Source organism: Oncorhynchus nerka, linkage group LG27 (assembly GCF_034236695.1).
Source record: "Oncorhynchus nerka isolate Pitt River linkage group LG27, Oner_Uvic_2.0, whole genome shotgun sequence".
Classification (NCBI taxonomy): domain Eukaryota; kingdom Metazoa; phylum Chordata; class Actinopteri; order Salmoniformes; family Salmonidae; genus Oncorhynchus; species Oncorhynchus nerka.
The window spans coordinates 22182123-22208832 of NC_088422.1; the positions used below are offsets into that span (position 1 = coordinate 22182123).

The 26710-nt window shown below is 43.3% G+C and overlaps 1 long non-coding RNA gene and 1 pseudogene across 1 annotated transcript; one reads left to right on the forward strand and one right to left on the reverse strand.

Annotated features, from left to right (window-relative positions):
• Nucleotides 1–477: 477 nt before the first annotated feature.
• On the forward strand, nt 478–16927 carry LOC115111365 (osteoclast-stimulating factor 1-like; annotated as a pseudogene).
• Nucleotides 11489–26710, reverse strand: LOC135565284 (uncharacterized). Its single transcript, XR_010461475.1, has 2 exons — nt 26608–26710; nt 11489–13957 (listed from the first exon to the last, which is right to left on the reverse strand). It is a non-coding gene; the product is annotated as an uncharacterized LOC135565284 (long non-coding RNA).

Below are 26710 nucleotides of genomic sequence, written 5' to 3' on the forward strand. Positions count from 1 at the left end.
TATGAAATTAGAAAAACAGTATGTAAACATTAATAAAGTGACCAGTGTTCCATGTCTATTTACATAGGGCAGCAGTGTGTTACAATAGCAATGGTTATAAAATGTACCGCAGAAATGGAACGTAAATCACGGAAAATATATGTTCTGGTGGCAGTTGCAGAGAAGTATTTGTGTATACGAGATCTGACTTCAAAAGAGTTACTGGATGTGTTGAGTGGCGGTGTCCAGTCCTCCCAGGCCGTTGGCATGGTGCAAGAGTAGACAGGGTCAAAGTAGTGGGAATGGGGTAGTGGGTTTTTAATTAGTGTAGGGTTAGATGGAAAAGTGTTTTATTTATTTTTATTTTTCCCATTTTGTATCTCAAAGTATGATGGATTTATATTATAGTCCAGTTGGGGGCGGTAATACTACATTTTGGATGCCAACCGCCGTTAAACTCCGAAGAAGAAGGACAAAGTATGGAGGCATGCGCGTTGCTAGTTTTCCGCCTAGCTGGTTCTGTCAGTACTTCCTCATTGGAAGTAAGAAACTGCCTATTTTATTTTTGGACAATAAGCAACGTTTTCAGAATAAGAGAAGGCGTAGCTACGGTTTAAAAGTCGGAAGATGTCCAAACCGCCTCCCAAGCCAGCCAAACCAGGTAAGTATTTTATGATAATTAACTAACATTAGATTAGATAACTAGTCTTCCGCCCCATCAAGCAAGTGAAACCTAAACACCTAGGGTGTGTTCGTAAATTCAATCTGGAGTGTGCTCTGGGCGTTCGTATATTCAGATTGTCTGTTCGTAAATTTAGAGCGTTTCGCTCGCGGAACGCACAATTGACTGGACGTTCTGGCCGAGGAGTAGGTTGATCCGAGCGTTCTGACCTCACAGCGGAAGTCAAGCACGCAAGCTAACTGGCTAACTACTTCCAGACATATGAGAGAACACCTCACTGACAACTTTGCTCGTCCTAACTATCAGAGCTGGTTAGGCTGTTTTCATGTTATCCAGATCATTGGTGACTGTAACTGTTCTGCTGGCAACAATTTAATTACGCCTTTTCGCCGATGTTTACTGACACCTGACATTCAAGGGGTGTTGAGCGTTCGTAAATTCCTCAGTTATTCTTCGCTCTGGCACATTCAGAGGAGGGTGTGCGACCCAGCTAGTCAGCAAACGTTTGCTAGCAAATATGCTGGACCAGTTCTCATTGAATAATTGGCCATTTCAAATGTCATTGTCGCTGCACTCTTCTTATCGTGGTTGTTGTCGATCGTTATGTGCAAGTATGTGGCCGTGATGGTCTGAATTTACAAGCGAACTAATGTGACTTCCCCATTTCGAGTAGCTGATGAAATCTGGTAACAGTGGCGGATTTATGTATGGGAGGAACAGGGTGCCTGCACCCCCCAAAAAATCGGAATGGTGACAATTGCGAGATCGGTTTTCTATTGCTCATTTGCACATCACGTCAATGATATGTCACCGTGTGGGAAGGTTTCCCTCTTAGAAGTACGAGATGGAGCGGGGGTAGGTTGACCTCAGGACTCCACTGGACGCCGGAGGTAGGTGGAGCGGGGGAATCAAATAGCGCACCTCTAACTTTGTACAGTACTAATGCAATTAGTAATGCAATTATTTGTGCAATTTAGTTTTTCTTGTTTGAAGTGTAATAGTGTAATAATCAGGTTCTCTTTAAGTGTGTTATTCAATTTGTGCAATTTAGTTTTGTGTGTTTTTGTTAACAATAGGGTAATAGTGTAATAATTCAATTCTTTTTTTATTTGTATCTATACTACAACCTGTTTTTATTAGTCTTTGTTACTACTTTTTGATATTACTGAGTTATTTTTGTGTATTTTCTATATTTATATAGTTTTAAATGTTATTTATTTGTGGTGTTCCAAATGTCTGAATAAAAATTAGTTAGTGCAGAATGGTGCTATTACATTTATTTTTATTTTGTAACTTTTTGTAACTTTTTACTTTTAGTTTATTTAGTAAATATTTTCTTAACTCTTTCCTGAACTGCACTGTTGGTTAAGGGCTTGTAAGTAAGCATTTCACCATAAGGTCTACACATATTGTATTCAGAGCATGCTCCACTCTCATGAAAAGCAAGAGCAGCAGCATCAATTATACAATTTCTCTCTCTTTCTCTACTGTAGCAGTTGCGTTCGGGAAATCCACGGGACCTTCTGGACAAGTTAATTAAAATTGCACATACCCGTGACAATTATATTAGATCCAACTGAGATCTTTGACATGATTTAGAATTCTAGATCTGGATCCGCTCAGGTCCTGGATCGGGTATTCGGGTACAGGTGGATCCATAAAGACCTCTAGCTAAGAGTGGTGCGGGTGAGCTAGTCAGTACAGGCCCCAGAGTTTTCACAGAGGCAGGATGGGGCATGTAGGACCACAGTCACAGAACAGAGCAGGGTTTGTCTATTAACTAAACTGCACTGACTCACTGGAACACTGGAGTAGTATGTGGCTCAGTTAGGGTGTATGTAAAGAGAGAATCTCTCAAGGCTTGCATACCCCAGTGTTTTCAAGTAGCCAACTGATTCCCATTCACAGCCTCTTTTTGTTTTCTTATTGGACAAGTAGACCTACAGGTATCGAGCCCCTCCCTGTAACACCCAGTTTTGTGCCTAATGTACACAACCCTGGTTTCTCTGTGCCTATGAACTAGTTTAGCTTTCTCTCAACACCACTCTGGTCACATTCAACCCCTGGGATTGAGACAAGGCAGTACAGTATTTCTTCAGAGGCCCTCCGATCTTGTAGCCTTGGGTGTATGGACGAGGGCCAATGTCTGTTCACTGAGGATGGATCTGATAGAACATCTGTTCTTGAATAATGACATTTTTTGTAGTTAGAAACCGATACGATTAGCATTCCTGCAACATTATTTTGATGAAATTTGATCTGAGAAATTTAGCTAATTGTTTACTTGCTTTATATTTAAATACTATTATTGGCATAGCTCATCCATATAAATACTGTGCATACCTTTAAAAAAAAAAATCATACTGGACTCTGACATTGCTTGTTCATTTATTTATTGTATTTTTTTTGTGATTTATTTGTGTATTAGTGTTGTACTGTTATTTACTGCACTGCTGGAGCTACATTGAACAAACATATACACGCTACATGTAAAGTGTTGGTCCCATGTTTCATGAGCTGAAATAAAATTACCAAGACATGTTCTATGCACAAAAAGCTTATTTCTTTAATTTTGTGCCCAAATTAGTTTATATCCCTGTTAGTGAGCATTTCTCATTTGCCAACATAATCCATCCACCTGACAGGTGTTCCTTGGCCTGCATACTCACTAGACATGTCACCCATTGAGCAGGTTTGGGATGCTCTGGGTCAACGTGTAAGACATTGTGTTCCAGTTCATGCCAATATCCAGCAACTACGCAAAGCTATTGAAGAGGAGTGGGACAACATTCCACAGGCCACAATCAACAGCCTGATCAACTCTATGCAAAGGAGATGTCTTGCTGCATGTGGCAAATGGTGGTCACACTGCTGACTGGTTTTCTGATCCACGGCCCTACTTTTCTTTTCAAGTATCTGTGACCAACCAATGCATATCTGTATTCCCAGTGATGTGCTTATCCATACATTAGGGCCTAATGTTTAAGCCAGCCTTCCACACCTCTGATTCAGAGGGGTTAAATGCAGAAGACAGTTGAATGCGTTGTTGTACAACTGACTATGTATCTCCCTTTAATTCATTTATTTCAATTGACTTTCCTTATGAACTGTAACTGTAAAATCTTTGAAATTGTTGCATGTTGCTTTTTTATATTTTTGTTCAGTGTAGAAACAAACATGTGTATGCAACAAACGTTTTAATTTGATTGAATGTTTGTGATAGTCTGGTCCCAGGGTTCATTTTGTGCTGTATAGCCAACAATGAACAGGCAACGTTTGATGCACTGCACAGTTATATACATTCACACTAATGCCCATTTCCCTCTCTGTTCTCTCATAGGCCAGGTCAAGGTGTTCCGAGCCATGTTCACCTTTGACCCTCGAACAGTGAGTGTTTCTTGTCCTATAGGTTGGTCTCGTCCCTCCACTCCACCTCACACCAATCAAATTAAAGTTGGTGTTTGTTTTGATTTTTTTCTTTTCAGCCAGATGAGCTCTACTTTGAAGAAGGAGACATCTTGTATATCTCTGATACGGTCAGTTACTGTTAACATCCCTTTCCCTCCTCTTGTCCACTTTTCTCCCTTTCTCTCTTTTAGTCCCTAGTATAATTTCTTCTTTCTGTCTCTGTTGCCCTCTCTGTTTTGTTCTGTTTCTGTTTTCTTTACTCTTCATCCATCTCCCAATTTCTCTCTTGTCTTTCCCGTATCCTGTTCTTTTTTTCTTTCTCTCTGTCGGTCTTTTCTCTCACCTCAGAAATAGTTGCTGCAATAATTCATTTCCACTGGCTCTCGCTGCCTGTCTATCATCCTTAGAGTGACAGCAATTGGTGGAAGGGGACCTGTAGGGAAGGAATGGCCTCATCCCAAGCAATTATGGTGAGTAACTAAACCATAACACTCCATGTGATGTTATTGCAAGTGGCATGCAGGGATTGACATTTAAGGGTTACCCTATTGCCTGAGGTAAGTGGCCTGCGCAGTCACGCAAGTTGAGCCTGCTCTGTGGCTTCCCAATAGGCTGTGTGTGGGTGAAAAATAGCCAGTGCTACTTTAACTTTTAATCTCTCGGGCAACCAAAAAAAGTATTCATGATCTCCAGCACCACTCCAACATCAACATATGTGAAAATGGCGCTTTTCTATATATTAAACTCAGCAAAAAAAAAGAAACCTCCCTTTTTCAGGACCCTGTCTTTCAAAGATAATTAGTAAAAATCCAAATAACTTCACAGATCTATATTGTAAAGGGTTTAAACATTGTTTCTCATACTTGTTCAATGAACCATAAACAAGTAATGAACATGCCACTGTGGAACGGTCATTAAGACACTAACAGCTTACAGATAGTAGGCAATTAAGGTCACAGTTGTGAAAATTTAGGACACTAAGGAGGCCTTTCTACTGACTCTGAAAAACACCAAAAGAAAGATGCCCAGGGTCCCTGCTCATCTGCGTGAACGTGCCTTACGGATGCTGCAAAGGGGCATGACAGGAATGTTCTGCCATGGCCAGCAAAGAGCCCGGATCTCAATCCCATTGAGCACGTCTGGGACCTGTTGGATCTGAGGGTGAGGGCTAGGGCCATTCCCCCCCAGAAATGTCTGGGAATTTGCAGGTGCCTTGGTGGAAGAGTGGGGTAACATCTCACAGCAAGAACTGGCAAATCTGGTGCATTCCATGATGAGGAGAACGCTGCAATACTTAATGCAGCTGGTGGCCACACCAGGTACAGACTTACTTTTGATTTTGGCCCCCGCTTTGTTCAGGGACGCATTATTCCATTTCTGTTTAGTTACATGTCTGTGGAACTTGTTCAGTTTGTCTGTTGTTGAATCTTATGTTCATACAACTATTTACACGTTAAGTTTGCTGAAAATAAACGCAGTTGACAGTGAGGACGTTTCTTTTTTTGCTGAGTTTAGTAAAATAAGTGTTTCCAATGACATCAGCCAATTGGAAGGCAATGTCTACTCAATATTGGTCAAAGTCACCCGATACACACACTTATCTTCATCTAATTTTTACTACAAAACATAGAAATGCACAATTTTCTCATACTGTATGTTGGTGGTGCTGGAGATGATAAATATGAAGTTGAAAAATTGTGAAGTTTCTCTTTTAATAGCTCCATCTCCTTACTAAGGCTTTCATAGAAGCATGGTGCTCTGTTGAAATCCCATTCTGCTCTGACTTCCTCAACCTACAGTGGCCGAGCAGGCGGAGTCCATTGACAACCCAATGCATGAAGCAGCTAAACGAGGTGAGGGACCAAAAGAAGTCTGCTGCGTCACTCACTCTTTCCCCATGCACTGCACCACCAATCATCTTAAACTATGGAATTGTCCTATAACAAACTATACATTTTTCTTCATATTGATTGTTTGTTTGCGCTACACTTTCTGTAACCTGTATGAATATGAATGGTATACTCTAGCTTTGGGGGGGAGCGGGGGTGTGTGTGTGTGTGTGTGTTTGCATTATTGCTTGTTTGTGTGACGCAGGGAATCTGAGTTGGCTGAGGGAGTGTCTGGAGAACAAAGTGGGAATTAATGGACTGGACAAAGCTGGGAATACTGCCCTCTACTGGGGATGTCATGGAGGACACAAAGGTAACAGATCATCTACGACACACATACCACTACTCTCATTGACTGTATACAGAATGTACAGACACGTGCCTCAACGAAATCACACACTCAGCTTTTTTCTTGAATGACAGGGCAAATGCATGTCAGCCCACACACACATACACACTGCAGTGAGATGTATGTCAATGCTGTGTTGTCATTTTTGTGACAGATGTGGTGGAGATCTTGCTGGGGCAGTCTAACGTGGAGTTGAACCAGCAGGTGAGAAGAACAGTTTAACATTTTGTAAAAGGCTGTTTCAAACAAATATGGTTACATTTCAGTTATTTAGCAGACGTTCTTATCCAGAATGACTCGCAGGAGCAATTAAGGTTACGTACCTAGCTCAATGTCATAACGACTTGTTTTTTCTTCACCTAGTCGGCTCGGGTATTCCAAACAGCAACTTTTCAAATCAAATTCTATTGGTCACATACACATGGTTAGCAGATGTTAATGCGAGTGTAGCGAAATGCTTGTGCTTCTAGTTCCGACCATGCAGTAATATCAAACAATTTCACAACTACCTTTTACACACAAGTGTAAAGGAATGAATAAGAATATGTACATATAAATATATTGCTGAGCGATGGCCGAATGGCATAGGCAAGATGCAGTAGATGGTATAGAGTACAGTATTTACGTATGAGATGAGTAATGCAGGGTATGTAAACATTATATAAAGTGGCATTGTTTAAAGTGGCTAGTGATACATTTATTACATCCAATTTTTAATTATTAAAGTGGCTAGAGATTTGAGTCAGTATGTTGGCAGCAGCAACTCGATGTTAGTAATTAACAGTCTGATGGCCTTGAGATAGAAGCTGTCTCTCGGTCCCAGCTTTGATGCACCTGTACTGACCTCGCCTTCTGGATGATAGCGGGGTGAACAGGCAGTGGCTCGGGTGGTTGTTGTCCTTAATGATCTTTTTGGCCTTCCTGTGACATCGGGTGGTGTAGGTGTGCTGGAGGGCAGGTAGTTTGCCCCCGGTGATGCGTTGTGCAGACCTCACTACCCTCTTGGAGAGCCTTATGCTTGTGGGTGGAGCAGTTGCCGTACCAGGCGGTGATGCTCTCGATTGTGCATCTGTAAAAGTTTGAGTGTTTTGGTGACAAGCCAAATTTCTTCAGCCTCCTGAGGTTGAAGAGGCGCTGTTGTGCCTTCTTCATCACGCTGTCTGTGTGGGTGGACCATTTCAGTTTGTCTGTGATGTGTACGCCGAGGAACTTAAAACTTTCTACCTTCACTACTGTCCTGTCGATGTGGATAAGGGGGTGCTCCCTCTGCTGTTTCCTGAAGTCCACGATCATCTCCTTTGTTTTGTTGACGTTGAGTGTGAGGTTATTTTCCTGACACCACACTCCGAGGGCCCTCACCTCCTCCCTGTAGGCCTTTTTGTCGTTGTTGGTAATCAAGCCTACCACTGTAATGTCGTCTGCAAACTTCATGATTGAGTTGGAGGCGTGCATGGCCACGCAGTCATGGGTGAACACGGAGTACAGGAGAACGCACCCTTGTGGGGCCCCAGTGTTGAAGATCAGCGTGGTGGAGATGTTGTTTCCTACCCTCACCACCTGGGGGCATCCCATCAGGAAGTCCAGGACCCAGTTACACAGGGTGGGATCGAGACCCAGGGTCTAGGGTGTCAGGTAGGGTGGATGTGATATGATCCTTGATTAGTCTCTCAAAGCACTTCATGATGACTGAAGTGAGTGCTACAGTGCGATCATTTAGCTCCGTTACCTTAGCTTTCTTGGGAACAAGAACAATGGTGGCTCTCTTGAAGCATGTAGGAACAGCAGACTGGGATAGGGATTGATTATGTCCGTATACACACCAGCCAGCTGGTCTGCGCATGCTCTGAGGACGCAGCTAGGGATGCCGTCTGGGCCGGCAGCCTTGCGAGGGTTTAACACGTTTAAATGTTTTACTCGCTTTGGCTGCGGTGAAGGAGGCCCGCTACCAAAACCTGCGGGCCCGTGTCAGTGGCACTGTATTGTCCTCAAAGCGAGCAAAGAAGTTGTTTAGTTCGTTTTCAGTTTCTGGTCCAATGCTCTTATCCGCTTGGCTACCTGCTGGCCAACATTGATAGTGTTTTTAAAGCCTGATTGGTTGTATGCAATTGATAGCATATTTAGTCTAAATGCGCTAGGCTCTATTTAGGCTCTTAAAGGAATAATCCACTCAACCTAAAATTCCTACGATTTACATTGTTAAATAATGCAAATATGTTGTGAAAAATGTTTGCATTTTGTCATTATAATAAATTAGGAAGTTGTTGTGGAAATCTGTGGCGCTCAAGTTGACTACAAACCCCACAATAGAATACTCTTTAGAAAGGCTAGGTGGCTGGCTAGCTAGCTAGCTAGGTAGCTAATTAAACTTAGCTACACACTATACTGTGAAAGTCGATATCAGCATTTGAAGTAATTAGGTAGTTGGAAAGGCCCTGAAACAAACTGCACTATCAATTTAGGAGGTAGCCTACAATGACACCATGTTCAACCCGGTTGAGATGGCAACGGGCAAGGGCACTGCAAGCAGGGTGATGAGAGAAGAAACTCTTTTGCGCCATGCTAGTTGAAAGAACAAATGATTTTAATCTGACAGAACACTGAGGACATTTGAACAAAATATATACTTTGTCATGATTACATGGACAGATGGATGTGTTCTAGACAAGTATGCCCATAACATCTATTGGCTTATTTGGCGATCTGGAGTGCAGGTAATTGTTTTAAAAGCATTAGTTTATCTCTAGTGACAAGAACATTATCATGATGAAGTATCACATTTAAATCTAGGACCAGATTAAGTTTAGTTCTGAACTTTAAAGTTTTTTGTTTTTTTTTTGCTTTTGTATTTCCACCCCTTTTTCTCCCCAATTTTGTACGGACTTGGGAGAGGCGAAAGTCGAGAGCCATGCGTCCTTCGAAACACAACCCAACCAAGCCGCTCTGCTTCTTGACACAATGCCCATTTAGCCAAGAAGCCAGCCGCACCAATGTGTCGGAGGAAACACAGTACACCTGGCAACCGGGTCAGCGTGCACTGTGCCCGGCCCGCCACAAGAGTCGCTGGTGCGCTTTGGGACAAGGACATCCCTGCCGGCCAAACCATCCCCTATCCCGGAAGACGCTGGGCCAATTGTGCACTGCCCCATGGGTCTCCCGGTCGCGGCCGGCTGCGACAGAGCCTGGACTCGAACCCAGAATCTCTAGGTGGCACAGCAAGCACTGCGATGCAGTGCCTTTAGGCCACTGCGCCACTCAGGAGGACCCTTTTTAAAAAGTGTTTCTATGGAGATTCTCTATTGAGCAATCATTTTATGTCCATATATAATGAGAATTATGCTACGATGTGGGTATGGTCTTTGATTAACATGTGGGCTGTTTTGTTCTCCTGCAGAATAAACTGGGAGACACTGCATTGCATGCTGCCGCCTGGAAGGGATACTCGGACATAGTAGAGATGTTACTGAATAAGAGTGAGTCCATCTTTCTGTTTCAAGTTACCTTTTTTTGTGCTCTAACCAGTTTAATTTCCTATCTCTGTGTGTATTATCCAGGGTTGGGGTAAATTCACATAGAAGTCGGTCAATTCAGGAAATGATATGAATTAAAAAAATTAAAATGACACGCATACCTTTTCAATTGATTGACTACTCAAATAATTGTAGCATTTGTTTTGTTTACTTCTGGAATTGACTGACTTCCATTTCAAATTGACCACAACCCTGGTATGAGCATGTCTGGTTATTTGTGTGTTTCTCATCTTTTATCTTTGTTTATTTCTGTCTTTGTTTCAGATGCCAGGATGGATATTAAGAACAATGAGAAGAAGCTGGCTCTGGAGATGGCCACCAATGCCCAGTGCGCCTCTCTCATTAAGAGGAAACAAGGAGGCAGTGAGTCATTTAGGCCAGAAGATTGCCTTACGCAATCTTTGGTCGGTTTCCCGGACACAGACAAAAGCCCTAGTCCCATAACTCAAAAGCACTTTCAATGGAGAATCTCTATTGCACATGCTTCTTAGTCCAGGACGAGGCTTAATCTGTTTCCGGAAAACTGACCATTATTTTCACAGTCGACTGATCAAGTTCATTGACTGTCAAACTTGTTATGGCTGCAATCCCACTAACGGGAGAAATGTCATCAACAACCGCTGAATTGCATAGCGCTACATACAATAAATATTACTAAAAATATTTATATTCATGAAATCACAAGTGCAATATAGGAAAACACAGCTTAGCCTTTTGTTAATCCACCTGTCATGTCAGATTTTGAAATTATGCTTTACAGCGAAAGCAATCCAAGAATTTGTGTAAGTTTATCGATCGCACTACAAAACATTAAGTACACTTAGCATCAGGTAGCTTGGTCACAAATATCAGAAAAGCAATCAAATGAATCGTTTACCTTTGATCTTCGGATGTTTTCACTCACGAGACTCCCAGTTACACAACAAATGTTCCTTTTGTTCCATAAAGATTATTTTTATATCGAAAATACCTCTGTTTGTTTGGGGCGTTATGTTCAGAAATCCGCAGGAAAGAGCGTTCACGACAACGCAGACAAATTCCAAATAGTTTACATAATGTCCACAGAAACATGTCAAACGTTTTTTATAATCAATCCTCAGGTTGTTTTTAAAATATCTAATCGATAATATATCAACTGCAAATTTGTTTCACAGTAGTAGAGGGAAAAGCAATACCTATCCAAACTGTTGCGCGAGCAAAACTCATGTGACCACTTGACGCGATGTTATCGTTCTGGCTCATTTTTCAAAATAAAAGCCTGAAACTATGTCTGAAGACTGTTGACACCTTGAGGAAGCGATAGGAAAATGAATCTGTTTCATATCCCTTTAAATCCAGCAAAGGGAGGCCATGGAACATGGAGTTTTCAAAATAGAAGCCACTTCCTGTTTTGATTTTCCTTAAGGTTTCGCCTGCAATATCAGTTCTGTTATACTCACAGACAATATTTTGACAGTTTTGGAAACTTTAGAGTTTTCTATCCAATACTAATAATAATATGCATATATTAGCGACTGAGGAGCTGGCCGTTTACAATGGGCACATTTTCATCCAAGCTACTCAATACTGCCCCTGCAGCCATAAAAAGTTAATAAGCATTTCTCATTTAGACAATTTATATATACAATACCAGTCGAAAGTTTTGACACACCTACTCATTCAAGGGTTTTAATTTATTTGTACTTTTTTCCACGTTGTTGAATAATAGTGAAGATATCAAAATGATAAAATAACACACATGGAATCATGTAGTAACCAAAAAGTGTTAAACAAATCAAAATATATTTGAGATGCTTCAAAGTAGCCACTCTTTCCCTTGACAGCTTTGCACACTCTTGGCATTCTCTCAACCAGCTTCACCAGGAATGCTTTTCCAACAGTCTTGAAGGAGTTCCCACATATGCTGAGCATTTGTTGGCTACTTTTCCTTCACTCTCTGTGGTCCATCTAATCCCAAATCATCTCAAAATCATTGGGTGATTGTAGAGGCCAGGTCATCTGATCCAGCACTCCATCACTCTCCTTCTTGGTCAAATAGCCCTTACACAGCCTGGAGTTGTTGGGTCATTGTCCTGTTGAAAACGAATGATAGTCCCACTCAGCGCAAACCAGATGGGATGGTGTATCGCTGCAGACTGCTGTGGTAGCCATGCTGGATAAGTGTGCCTTGAATTCTAAATAAATCAGACAGTGTCACCAGCAAAGCTCCATCACACCACCTCCATTCTTCATGGTGGGAACCACTGTTGTGATGTTGTATTGATTGATGTGACGACTGCTTTTCATCAAATGATTAACTGTTTATAATTACGTGATTAAATTAAATCGGGTAATTATTAACTCAGTAACCTGGGGCATCATGGGATAGTTTGGCTTTGAGTTTCTATTTCCCAAATTAACTAATTATCTATCAGAATATCGATTTTACAACAGTCGCTAATTCATTTCCTCTGTCTCATTCTGATCGTCACATAATCCGTCAATCTGCACTAACCCGAGTCCCACTAAATAAGTTCGTACCACACCAACTGAGATGATTATTAATTTACTAGAAGCTAAAATGATACACATACACACACAGTCTAGACTATTGATTAGAACTTAGTACAATGAAACAGGTCCCTAGTGGGCCAACGCATTATGAGTTACACAAAATGGGGATTTCAAAAGAGAAAGAAAAGCAAACTTGGGTACATTTTGTAAACTTTGCTTATTTTAAACCTAACCTTGCCCCGAACTGCTGCTCTTATGGGTCAGAATATAATGATGTAATTACGTGTCGAAGGTCTCCGATGGGGTGTCTCTTTGTGGACCAGGTTTGCCTTCTCCTCTGACGGCACTTCTTTGGTTACCGGGTGTAACGCTGTCCTCAAGATGTCAGTGTCCTTTGTCTTAGTGATCCGTTTCCTCGCCCTTGTTCTGAAAGAGGGGTTTTCTGAGGACGGCTAATCAGCCATATAGGTGGTTCCAGCGTGGGAATGAAAGCAGTGTAGACACACGATTCCTTGGAGAGAATAACCGGGTGGTCCTGCTTGAATTCACCCTCTTAGACACAGCTACTCATCCGTAGCATAGATTGTTAAAAGGTTCCTTTGTTTTCAACCTCGTTTTGGGGTTACAACTAATTGGACCTTGGCTGCAGCTCGTGGTCACCTAGTCATAATTCTTAACTCACATGTTTTATACTCTTTGGTCAGAAATGGGCATTTCCACCTTTTAGGTCAAGTTCTCTGGACATAACTTGTTACGAGGCAAGGTCTGGATTTTACTCCGATCCTTGGTCTTTTACCAAATAGGGTTATCTTCTGTATACTACCCCTACTTTGTAACAACACAACTGATTGGCTCAAATGCATTAAGGAAAGAAATTCTACAAATGAACTTTTAATACACGGCACACCTGTTAATTGAAATGCATTCCAGGTGACTACCTCATGAAGCTGGTTGAGAATGCCACGAGTGTGCAAAGCTATCATCCAGGCAAAGGGTGGTTACTTTGAAGAATCTCAAATATACACTTTTTTGGTTACCACATGTTTCATATGTATTATTTCATAGTTTAGATGTCTTCACTAAATCAAATCAAATGTATTTATATAGCCCTTCGTACATCAGCTGATAACTTAAAGTGCTGTACTGAAACCCAGCCTAAAACTCCAAACAGCAAGCAATGCAGGTGTAGAAACACGGTGGCTAGGAAAAACTCCCTAGAAAGGCCAAAACCTAGGAAGAAACCTAGAGAGGAACCAGGCTGAGGGGTCGCCAGTCCTCTTCTGGCTGTGCCGGGTGGAGATTATAACAGAACATGGCCAAGATGTTCAAATGTTCATAAATGACCAGCATGGTCAAATAATAATAATCACAGTAGTTGTCGAGGGTGCAGCAAGTCAGCACCTCAGGAGTAAATGTCAGCTGGCTTTTCATAGCCGATCATTAAGAGTGTCTCTCTAGAGAGTTGAAAACAGCAGGTCTGGGACAGGTAGCACGTTCAGTGAACAGGTCAGGATTCCATAGCCCCCGGCAGAACAGTTGAAACTGGAGCAGCAGCACGGCCAGGTGGACTGGGGACAGCAAGGAGTCATCATGCCAGGTAGTCCTGAGGCATGGTCCTAGGACTCAGGTCCTCCGAGAGAGAAAGAGAGAATTAGAGTGAGCATAATTAAATTCATTATTATTCTACAATGTAAAAAAGAAAAACCCTTGAACGAGTAGGTGTGTCCAAACTTTTGACTGGTACTGTACATACATAGGATGCATTCGGAAAGTATTCAGACCCCCTGACTTTTTCCAGATTAAGTTACAGCCTTATTCTAAAACTGATTAAAATGTTTTTTTCCCCCCTCAATCTACACATACCCCACAATGACAAAGCAAAAACATTGTTTTTACATTTACATAAGTGTTCAGACCCTTTGCTCAGTACTTTGTTGAAGTACTTTTGGCAGCAATTACAGCCTCTAGTCTTACTTTATTTTACCTTTTTATTTAACTAGGCAAGTCCTTTAAGAACAAATTCTTATTTACAATGACTGCCTATGAACAGTGGGTTAACTGCCTTGTTTTTACCTTGTCAGCTCTGGGATTCGATCTAGCAACCTTTTGGTTACTGGCCCAACACTAGGCTTACCTGCCGCCCCACAGTCTTCTTGGGTATGACACTACAAGCTTGGGGAGTTTCTCCTATTCTCTGCAGATCCTCAAGCTCTGACAGGTTGGATGGGGAGCGTCGCTGCACAGCTATTTTCAGGTCTCTCCAGAGATGGCTGGGCCACTCAAGGAAATTCAGAGACCTGTCCCAAAGCCACTCCCGCGTTGTCTTGGCTGAGTGTTTAGGGTCGTTGTCCTGTTGGAAGGTGAACCTTTGTCCCAGTCAGGTCCTGAGCACTGGAGTAGGTTTTCATCAAGGATCTCTACTTTGCTCCGTTCATCTTCCTCTCGATCCTGACTAGTCTCCCAGTCCCTGCTGCTGAAAACCATCCTAACACCATGATGCTGCCACCATCATGCTTCACCGTAGGGATGATGCCAAGTTTCCTCCATTCATGCCAAAGAGTTCAATCTTGGTTTCATCAGACCAGAGAATTGTTTCTCATGGTCTGAGAGTGCCAAAAGGCACCTAATGCAAACTCCAAGCAGACTATCATGTGCCTTTTACTAAGGATTGGCTTCTGGTCGGGCCACTCTACCATAAAGGCCTGATGGTGGAGTGCTGCAGAGATGGTTGTCCTTCTGGAAGGTTCTCTGATCTCTACAGAGGAGCTCTGTCAGAGTGACCATTGGGTTCTTGGTCACCTCTGACCAAGGCCCTTCTCCCGATTGCTCAGTTTGGCCATCTCTAGGAAGAGTCTTGATGGTTCCAAACTTCTTTTCATTTAATAATGACTGAGCCCACTGTGTTTTGGGGGACCTTCAATGCTGTAGACATGTTCTTTCCACAAAACTGTGCACAAACTGACACAAGCCTGTCTCTGAGCTGTATGGACAATTCCTTCAATCTTATGGCTTGGTTTTTGGGGTTTTGGTCTGACATGTACTGTCAACTGTGGGACCTTACATAGACAGGTGTGTGCCTTTCCAAATCATGTCCAATCAATTGAATTTACTGCAGGTGGACTCCAATCAAGTTGTAGAAACATCTCAAGGATGATCAATGGAAACAGGATGCACCTGAGCTCAATTGTCTCATAGCAAATGGTCTGAATACTTATGCAAATAAGGTATTTGTTTTATTAGCAAACATTTCTAAACCTGTTTTCGCTGGGGCATTGTGTGTAGATTGATGAGGAAAATGCTTTATTTTATTTTATTTTAGAATAAGGCATTAGCAAAATGTGGAGAAAGGGTATGAATACTTTCCAAATGCACTGTATTTCAGTAACACTACTAAGAATGCAAGATGCCAAAGCGAGGAACCCCCAATAAAGAACTGTCCAGTCCACACTGGAACATAGTTGTACTTTGGGGTCATGAGAGGAAATGTTTTAATTCCATTAAATGTAATTGAATCTCCCAGAAGTGTTACTGGCCTCAGCTCTTCCTTCCTATTTTGTTTTATTACAGATATCACACGTACACACAGCAATGCCGATGAGTACCTTGACGATGAAGACTCTGACTGATTGCCATCTTCGGAGTGGGCTGTCTCATGGGGTTTGGGGGTTGCAGTGTGTGGGACATAAATAGCTTGGTGGGGGGGATAGATTCCAATTTTTACACATTTTATCCTAACATCTGTTCATAGAATGGTAAACAAAAGTAATATATTTCATAATGTGATGGGAACATGGAATTTTTAAAACCTTAGCGCCTTGGTGAGGCGATGGGGTCGAGAAGGGAGAGACCGACGTTGTCTTTATAATTTAGACGATTGAGGGTTCCACTTGCTGCATCTCCGGGTGAGTCTGTGATTGCTAACATCAGAGAGGTTGAAACCGAGAGCTGGACCAATAAGCCTCTCTCACATTAAAGGTGGTCTGAACTTACATCGCAGGTGTGGCAGGAAGTGACCACGTGGTGAGTCTCTGGGTTTATTTATCTCTGGCGTTAGTAAACAATGGCTCGCACGATACTGGAATTAGGCTTTTGACATACTTTCCTCTGCTTTGTTTGTTTACACTTAACGTCATGCTGAAAGTAACTTAATGGAGTCGTAATGCATATGCAATAATGGTCTGTCAATGCATTTTCTGCATTGTCAAATGTGAACATTTACTGTCAACAATCATGCCATCACTCATGGAATATGGTAATATTAGGTGTGCTGTTCAAAACATTTCTTTCAACATATATCTTCTCTTCCCTGGGTATTTGGAAAGTGCCACTGCATTTTCTCAATTTCCTTTCTATTCCTCTTCATTTGTTGTTCGTCACCGACCGCTGCGCCATTGTTAAAAGATAAGTCTCTAAAAGTGCCTAATGAAGCCGTAAATATTGAGTTTGTCTACAGATATTCATGTGATTGCAAGTGTATGTGAATGAGTCACCTGATCTGATGTCTTTCATAAAGATGTTTTCATCATTGTTGATTGATTTTATTTTTGTTTAACTGCTTTGTCTGTCCTGTCAAAACTATGCAATAAAAACGTTTATCTAATTTTGTATATAGAATATTATTTTGGAAACGGACATGTTTGTTTATTGAAACCCCTTTTTATTTTGGTTATTGGGCCATTTATGTTATCACCACTTAGAACCAAATTCAAATCACATTTTATTTGTCACATACACATGGTTAGCAGATGTTAATGCGAGTGTTGCGAAATGCTTGTGCTTCTAGTTTCCGACAATGCAGTAATAACCAACGAGTAATCTAACCTAACAATTTCACAACTACCTTATACACACAAGTGTAAAGGAATTAATAAGAATATGTACATAAAAATATATGGATGAGTGATGGCCGAACAGCATAGGCAAGATGCAGTAGATGGTATAGAGTACAGTATATACATATGAGATGAGTAATGCAGGGTATGTAAACATATTAAGTGGCATTGTTTAAAGTGGCTAGTGATGCATTTATTACATCAATTTTTTTCATTATTAAAGTGGTTGGAGAAGTCAGTATGTTGGCAGCAGCCACTCAATGTTGGATGTTTAATAACAGTCTGATGGCCTTGAGAAGCTGTTTTTCAGTCTCTCGGTCCCCGCTTGGATGCACATGTACTGATCTCGCCTTCTGGATGATAGCGGGGTGAACAGGCAGTGGCTCGGGTGGTTGTTGTCCTTGATGATCTTTTTGGCCTTCCTGTGACATCGGGTGGTGTAGGTGTCCTGGAGGGCAGGTAGTTTGCCCCCGGTGATGCGTTGTGCAGACCTCACTACCCTCTGGAGAGCCTTACGGTTGTGGGCGGAGCAGTTGCCGTACCAGGTGGTGATACAGCCCGACAGGATGCTCTCGGTTGTGCATCTGTAAAAGTTTGAGTGTTTTTGGTGACCAGCAAAATTTCTTCTGCCTCCTGAGGTTGAAGTGCTCTAGCCTGCCTGCATTCCGGCGCCGACAGAGATGGCCGCCTCGCTTCGCGTTCCTAGGAAACTATGCAGTTTTATGGTTTTTTTACGTGTTTTTTTTCGTGTTATTTCTTACATTAGTACCCCAGGTCATCTTAGGTTTCATTACATACAGTCGAGAAGAACTACTGAATATAAGATCAGCGTCAACTCACCATCAGTACGACCAAGAATATGTTTTCCGCGACGCGGATCCTGTGTTCTGCCTTACAAACAGGTCAACGGAATTGATTCCATGCAGGGACCCCAAAAAACGACTCCGGAAAAGAGGCGGTCTTCTGGTCAGACTCCGGAGACGGGCACACCGTGCACCACTCCCTAGCATTCTTCTTGCCAATGTCCAGTCTCTTGACAACAAGGTTGATGAAATCCGAGCAAGGGTAGTATTCCAGAGGGACATCAGAGACTGTAACGTTCTTTGCTTCACGGAAACTTGGCTCACTGGAGAGACGCTATCTGGGGCGGTGCAGCCAACGGGTTTCTCCACGCATCGCGCCGACAGAAACAAACATCTTTCTGGTAAGAAGAGTGGCGGGGCTCACTTAGTCATGCCTCATGACTAACGAGACATGGTGTGATGAAAGAAACATACAGGAACTCAAATCCTTCTGTTCACCTGATTTAGAATTCCTCGCAATCAAATGTAGACCGCATTATCTACCAAGAGAATTCTCTTCGATTATAATCACAGCCGTATATATCCCCCCCCAAGCAGACACATCGATGGCTCTGAACGAACTTTATTTAACTCTTTGCAAACTGGAAACCATTTATCCGGAGGCTGCATTCATTGTAGCTGGGGATTTTAACAAAGCTAATCTGAAAACAAGACTCCCTAAATTTTATCAGCATATCTATTGCGCAACCAGGGGTGGTAAAACCTTGGATCATTGTTACTCTAACTTCCGCGACGCATATAAGGCCCTGCCCCGCCCCCCTTTCGGAAAATCTGACCACGACTCCATTTTGTTGATCCCAGCCTACAGACAGAAACTTAAACAAGAGGCTCCCACGCTGAGGTCTGTCCAACGCTGGTCCGACCAAGCTGACTCCACACTCCAAGACTGCTTCCATCACGTGGACTGGGACATGTTTCGTATTGCGTCAGATAACAATATTGACGAATACGCTGATTCGGTGTGCGAGTTCATTAGAACGTGCGTTGAAGATGTCGTTCCCATAGCAACGATTAAAACATTCCCTAACCAGAAACCGTGGATTGATGGCAGCATTCGCGTGAAACTGAAAGCGCGAACCACTGCTTTTAATCAGGGCAAGGTGTCTGGTAACATGACCGAATACAAACAGTGCAGCTATTCCCTCCGCAAGGCTATCGAACAAGCTAAGCGTCAGTACAGAGACAAAGTAGAATCCCAATTCAACGGCTCAGACACAAGAGGCATGTGGCAGGGTCAATCACGGACTACAAGAAGAAACCCAGCCCAGTCACGGACCAGGATGTCTTGCTCCCAGGCAGACTAAATAACTTTTTTGCCCGCTTTGAGGACAATACAGTGCCACTGACACGGCCTGCAACGAAAACATGCGGTCTCTCCTTCACTGCAGCCGAGGTGAGTAAGACATTTAAACGTGTTAACCCTCGCAAGGCTGCAGGCCCAGACTGCATCCCCAGCCGCGCCCTCAGAGCATGCGCAGACCAGCTGGCCGGTGTGTTTACGGACATATTCAATCAATCCCTATACCAGTCTGCTGTTCCCACATGCTTCAAGAGGGCCACCATTGTTCCTGTTCCCAAGAAAGCTAAGGTAACTGAGCTAAACGACTACCGCCCCGTAGCACTCACTTCCGTCATCATGAAGTGCTTTGAGAGACTAGTCAAGGACCATATCACCTCCACCCTACCTGACACCCTAGACCCACTCCAATTTGCTTACCGCCCAAATAGGTCCACAGACGATGCAATCTCAACCACACTGCACACTGCCCTAACCCATCTGGACAAGAGGAATACCTATGTGAGAATGCTGTTCACGACTACAGCTCGGCATTCAACACCATATTACCCTCCAAGCTCGTCATCAAGCTCGAGACCCTGGGTCTCGACCCCGCCCTGTGCAACTGGGTACTGGACTTCCTGACTGGCCACCCCCAGAAGTGTGCGTTCTCCTGTACTCCCTGTTCACCCACGACTGCGTGGCCACGCACGCCTCCAACTCAATCATCAAGTTTGCGGACGACACAACAGTGGTAGGCTTGATTACCAACAACGACGAGACGGCCTACAGGGAGGAGGTGAGGGCCCTCGGAGTGTGGTGTCAGGAAAATAACCTCACACTCAACGTCAACAAAACTAAGGAGATGATTGTGGACTTCAGGAAACCGCAGAGGGAACACCCCCCTATCCACATCGATGGAACAGTAGTGGAGAGGGTAGCAAGTTTTAAGTTCCTCGGCATACACATCACAGACAAACTGAATTGGTCCACTCACACAGACAGCATCGTGAAGAAGGCGCAGCAGCGCCTCTTCAACCTCAGGAGGCTGAAGAAATTCGGCTTGTCACCAAAAGCACTCACAAACTTCTACAGATGCACAATCGAGAGCATCCTGGCGGGCTGTATCACCGCCTGGTACGGCAACTGCTCCGCCCTCAACCGTAAGGCTCTCCAGAGGGTAGTGAGGTCTGCACAACGCATCACCGGGGCAAACTACCTGCCCTCCAGGACACCTACACCACCCGATGTTACAGGAAGGCCATAAAGATCATCAAGGACATCAACCACCCGAGCCACTGCCTGTTCACTCCGCTATCATCCAGAAGGCGAGGTCAGTACAGGTGCATCAAAGCTGGGACCGAGAGACTGAAAAACAGCTTCTATCTCAAGGCCATCAGACTGTTAAACAGCCACCACTAACATTGAGTGGCTGCTGCCAACACACTGACACTGACTCAACTCCAGCCACTTTAATAATGGGAATTGATGGGAAATGATGTAAATATATCACTAGCCACTTTAAACAATGCTACCTTATATAATGTTACTTACCCTACATTATTCATCTCATATGCATACGTATATACTGTACTCTATATCATCGACTGCATCCTTATGTAATACATGTATCACTAGCCACTTTAACTATGCCACTTTGTTTACATACTCATCTCATATGTATATACTGTACTCGATACCATCTACTGTATGCTGCCCTGTACCATCACTCATTCATATATCCTTATGTACATATTCTTTATCCCCTTACACTGTGTATAAGACAGTAGTTTTGGAATTGTTAGTTAGATTACTTGTTGGTTATTACTGCATTGTCGGAACTAGAAGCACAAGCATTTCGCTACACTCGCATTAACATCTGCTAACCATGTGTATGTGACAAATAAAATTTGATTTGATTTGAAGAGGTGCTGCTCCGCCTTCTTCATCGCGCTGTCTGTGTGGGTGGACAATTTCAGTTTGTCCGTGAAGAGTATGTCGAGGAACTTAACTTTCCACCTTCTCCACTACTGTCTCATCAATGTGGATAGGGGGCTGCTCCCTCTGCTGTTTCCTGAAGTCCACGATCATCTCCTTTGTTTTGTTGACATTGAGTGTGAGGTTATTTTCCAGACATCACATTCCAATGGCCCTCACCTCCTCCCTGTAGGCCTTCTCGTCGTTGTTGGTAATCAAGCCTACCTCTGTAATGTCGTCTGCGAACTTGATGATTGATTTGGAGGCGTGCATGGCCACGCAGTCATGGGTGAACAGGGAGTACAGGAGAACGCACACTTGTGGGGCCCCAGTGTTGAGGATCAGCAGGGTGGAGATGTTGGTACCTACCCCCACCACCTGGGGGCGGCCCGTCAGGAAGTCTGGGACCCAGTTGCACAGGGCGGGGTCGAGACCCAGGGTCTCGAGCTTAATTACGAGTTTGGAGGGTACTATGGTGTTAAATGCTGAGCTGTTGTCTGGTAGAATTCTGTTCATAGGTATTCCTCTTGTCCAGATGGGTTAGGGCAGTGTGATTGCGATTGCGTCGTCTGTGGACCTATTGGGGCGGTAAGCAAATTGGAGTGGGTCTAGGTGATATGGTCCTTGACTAATCTCTCAAAGCACTTCATGATGACGGAAGTGAGTGCTTACAGAGCGATAGTCATTTAGCTCCGTTACCTTCGCTTTCTTGGGAACAGGAACTATGGTGGCCCTCTTGAAGCATGTGGGAACAGCAGACTGGGATAGGGATTGATTGAATATGTCCGTAAACATACCAGCCAGCTGGTCTGCGCATGCTCTGAGGACGCGGCTAGGGATGCTGTCTGGGCCGGCAGCCTTGCGAGGGTTAACACATTTAAATGTTTTACTCACATTGGCTGCGTTGAAGGAGAGCCCACAGGTTTTGGTAGCGGGCAGTGTCAGTGGCACTGTATTGTCCTCAAACTGAGCAAAGAAGTTGTTTAGTTTGTCTGGGAGCAAGACTTCGTGGTCCGCGACTGGGCTGGTTTTCCTTTTGTAGTCCGATTGATTGTAAGACCCTGCCACGTACCTCTCGTGTCTGAGCCGTTGAATGATACTCCACTTTGTCTCTATACTAACGCTTAGCTTGTTTGATTGCCTTGCGGAGGGAATAGCTACACTGTTTGTATTCGGTCATGTATCCGGTCACCTTGCCCTGATTTAAAAGCAGTGGTTCACACTTTCAGTTTTGCACGAATGCTGCCATCAATCCACGGTTTCTGGTTGGGGAATGTTTTAATAGACACTGTGGGTACAACATCACCGATGCACTTGCTAATAAACTCGCTCACCGAATCAGCGTATTCATCAATGTTATTGCCCGACGCTATGAGGAACATATCCCAGTCCACGTGATCGAAGCAATCTTGAAGCGTGGAATCCGATTGGTCGGACCAGCGTTGAACAGACCTGAGCACGGGCGCTTACTGTTTTAGTTTCTGTCTATAGGCTGGGAGCAACAAAATGAAGTCGTAGTCAGATTTTCCGAAAGAAGGGCGGGGGAGGGCTTTACATGCGTTGTGGAAGTTAGAATAACAATGATGCAGGGTTTTGCCAGCCCGGGTCACGCATTCGATATGCTGATAAAATTTAGGGAGCCTTGTTTTCAGATTAGCCTTGTTAAAATCCCCAGCTACAATAAATGCAGCCTCAGGATATGTGGTTTCCAGTTTTCATAGAGTCATATGAAGTTCTTTCAGGGCCGTCGATGTGTCTGCTTGGGGGGGGGGGGGGTATACATGACTGTGATTATGAGAATTCTCTTGGTAGATAATGCGGTCGGCATTTGATTGTAAGGAATTCTAGGTCAGGTGAACAAATGGACTTGAGTTCCTGTATGTTGTTTTGGGCATGTGCGACCTGGTCTTTGTCTCTTAAGAAAATAATAGTGTCATCAGCCAGTTGTCATGGCTTTAGAAGCTTCTGATGGGCTAATTGACATCATTTGAGTCAATTGGAGGTGTACCTGTGGATGTATTTCAAGGCCTACCTTCAAACTCACTACCTTCAAACTTTGCTTGACATCATGGGAAAATCTATAGAAATCAGCCAAGACCTCAGAAAAAAATAATTGCAGACCTCCACAAGTCTGGTTCATCCTTGGGAGCAGTTTCCAAACGCCTGAAGGTACCACGTTCATCTGTACAAACAATAGTACGCAAGTATAAGCATCATGGGACCACGCAGCTGTCATACTGCTCAGGAAGGAGATGCGTTCTGTCTCCTAGAGATTAATGTACTTTGGTGCGAAAAGTGCAAATCAATCCCAGAACAACAGCAAAGGACATTGTGAAGATGCTGGAAGAAACAGGTACAAAAGTATCTATATCCACAGTAAAACAAGTCCTATAGCAACATAACCTGAAAGTCCTCTCAGCAAGGAAGAAGCCACTGCTCCAAACAGCCATAAAGATAGCCAGACTACGGTTTGCAACTGCACATGGGGACAAAGATCATACCTTTTGGAGAAATGTCCTCTGGTCTGATGAAACAAAAATAGAACCGTTTGGCCATAATGACCATCGTTATGTTTGGAGGAAAAAGGGGGACGCTCGCAAGCTGAAGAACACCATCCCAACAGTGAAGCGTGGGTGTTTTGCTGCAGGAGGGACTGGTGCACTTCAAATAGATGGCATCATGATGGAGGAAAATTATGTGGATATATTGAAGCAACATCTCAAGACATCAGTCAGGAAGTTAAAGCTTGGTTGCAAATGGGTCTTCCAAATGGACAATGACCCCAAGCATACTTCCAAAATTGTGGCAAAATGGCTTAAGGACAACAAAGTCAAGGTATTGCAGTGGCCATCACAAAGCTCTGATCTCAATCACATAAAAAATTTGCGGGCAGAACTGAAAAAGCATGTGCGAGCAAGGAGGCCTACAAACCTGACTCAGTTACACCAGCTCTATCAGGAGGAATGGGCCAAAATTCACCCAACTTATTGTGGGAAGCTTGTGGAAGGCTACCCAAAACTTTTGACCCAAGTTAAACAATTTAAAGGCAGTGCTACCAAATACTAATTGAGTGTATGTAAACTTATATAAAAAAATATAAAAAACGCATAAAAAATGTGTGTATATATATATATATATATATATATATATATATATATATATACACACTGCTCAAAAAAACTAAGGGAACACTAAAATAACACATCCTAGATCTGAATGAATGAAATATTCTTATTAAATACTTTTTTCTTTACATAGTTGAATGTGCTGACCACAAAATCACACAAAAATGATCAATGAAAATCAAATTTATCAACCCATGGAGGTCTGGATATGGAGTCACACTCAAAATTAAAGTGGAAAACCACACTACAGGCTGGTCCAACTTTAATGTAATGTCCTTAAAACAAGTCAAAATGAGGCTCAGTAGTGTGTGTGGCTTCCACGTGCCTGTATGACCTCCCTACAACGCATGGGCATGCTCCTGATGAGGTGGCGGATGGTCGCCTGAGGGATTTCCTCCCAGACCTTGGACTAAAGCATCCGCCAACTCCTGGACAGTCTGTGGTGCAACGTGGCGTTGGTGGATGGAGCGAGACATGATGTCCCAGATGTGCTCAATTGGATTCAGGTCTGGGGAACGGGCGGGCCAGTCCATAGCATCAATGTCTTCCTCTTGCAGGAACTGCTGACACACTCCAGCCACATGAGGTCTTGCATTAGGAGGAATCCAGGGCCAACCGCACCAGCATATGGTCTCACAAGGGGTCAGAGGATCTCATCTCGGTACCTAATGGCAGTCAGGCTACCTCTGGCGAGCACATGGAGGGCTGTGCGGCCCCCCAAAGAAATGCCACCCCACACCATGACTGACCCACCGCTAAACCGGTCATGGAGGAGGAGGATGTTGCAGACAGCAGAACGTTCCCCACAGCGTCTCCACACTGTCACGTCTGTCACGTGCTCAGTGTGAACCTGCTTTCATCTGTGAAGAGCACAGGGCGCCAGTGGCGAATTTGCCAATCTTGGTGTTCTCTGGCAAATGCCAAACGTCCTGCACGGTGTTGGGCTGTAAGCACAAACCCACCTGTGGACGTCAGGCCCTCATACCACCCCTATTGAGTCTGTTTCTGACCGTTTGAGCAGACACATGCACATTTGTGGCCTGCTGGAGGTCATTTTGCAGGGCTCTGGCAGTGCTCCTCCTGCTCCTCCTTGCACAAAGGCGGAGGTAGCGGTCCTGCTGCTGGGTTGTTGCCCTCCTACGGCCTCCTCCACATCTCCTGATGTACTGGCCTGTATCCTGGTAGCGCCTCCATGCTCTGGACACTACGCTGACAGACACAGCAAACCTTCTTGCCACAGCTCGCATTGATGTGCCATCCAGGATGAGCTGCACTACCTGAACCACTTGTGTGGGTTGTAAGTCTCATGCTACCACTAGAGTGAAAGCACAGCCAGCATTCAAAAGTGACCAAAACATCAGCCAGAAAGCATAGGAACTGAGAAGTGGTCTGTGGTCCCCACCTGCAGAACCCCTCCTTTATTGGGGGTGTCTTGCTAATTGCCTATAATTTCCACCGGTTGTCTATTCCATTTGCACAACAGCATGTGAAATTTATTGTCAATCAGTGTTGCTTCCTAAATGGACAGTTTGATTTCACAGAAGTGTGATTGACTTGCAGTTACATTGTGTTGTTTAAGTGTTCCCTTTATTTAAAACAATAAAATAAAGGATATATATATATATATATATATATACACTGCTCAAAAAAATAAAGGGAACACTTAAACAACACAATGTAACTCCAAGTCAATCACACTTCTGTGAAATCAAACAGTTATATATATACTGTGTATATATATACACGCACTGCAGAACACCCATTTTTTTTTTTACACTTGAGGACCTTGACAAGAATTTATCTTCAGTCTGCAGCAGATGTTTTTGTTAAGTCTATAAAAGTTATGTACATAGTTGGAGTGCAAGGTCTATAAGCAGTGCATACTGTGCATTTTGGAATCTGCTCTTTTGACTAATGCTAATAAGGTGTATTTGTCTGTTACACTGCAGTATTCAAAGATGTGGTGGAAGATATGATGTATGTTCCAGAGTTGTGCATCGCAGTTAATTAATTTACTAAAAAGGTTGCTGAAGTGTGGTTTGGCTCTTAAGTGTGCCAGTGAAGTAGTAGCTCACTTTTGCATTGTTGCACATTATAATGTACCAGACATACGTTTATCCATGCAGACCACCAAATGTACAATGGACATGAATTACACAGTTCTATAAAATAACTAAACAGAACAACATATAACCTGCAACACTTACTGTGTAATATTGCTCTATCATTTGCTGTGAGTTATTATCCAACAATGTCCCATGTCGTTTGTTGCATTTACAATATAGTTTTAAAATTTGTTGTTTGTGTCAA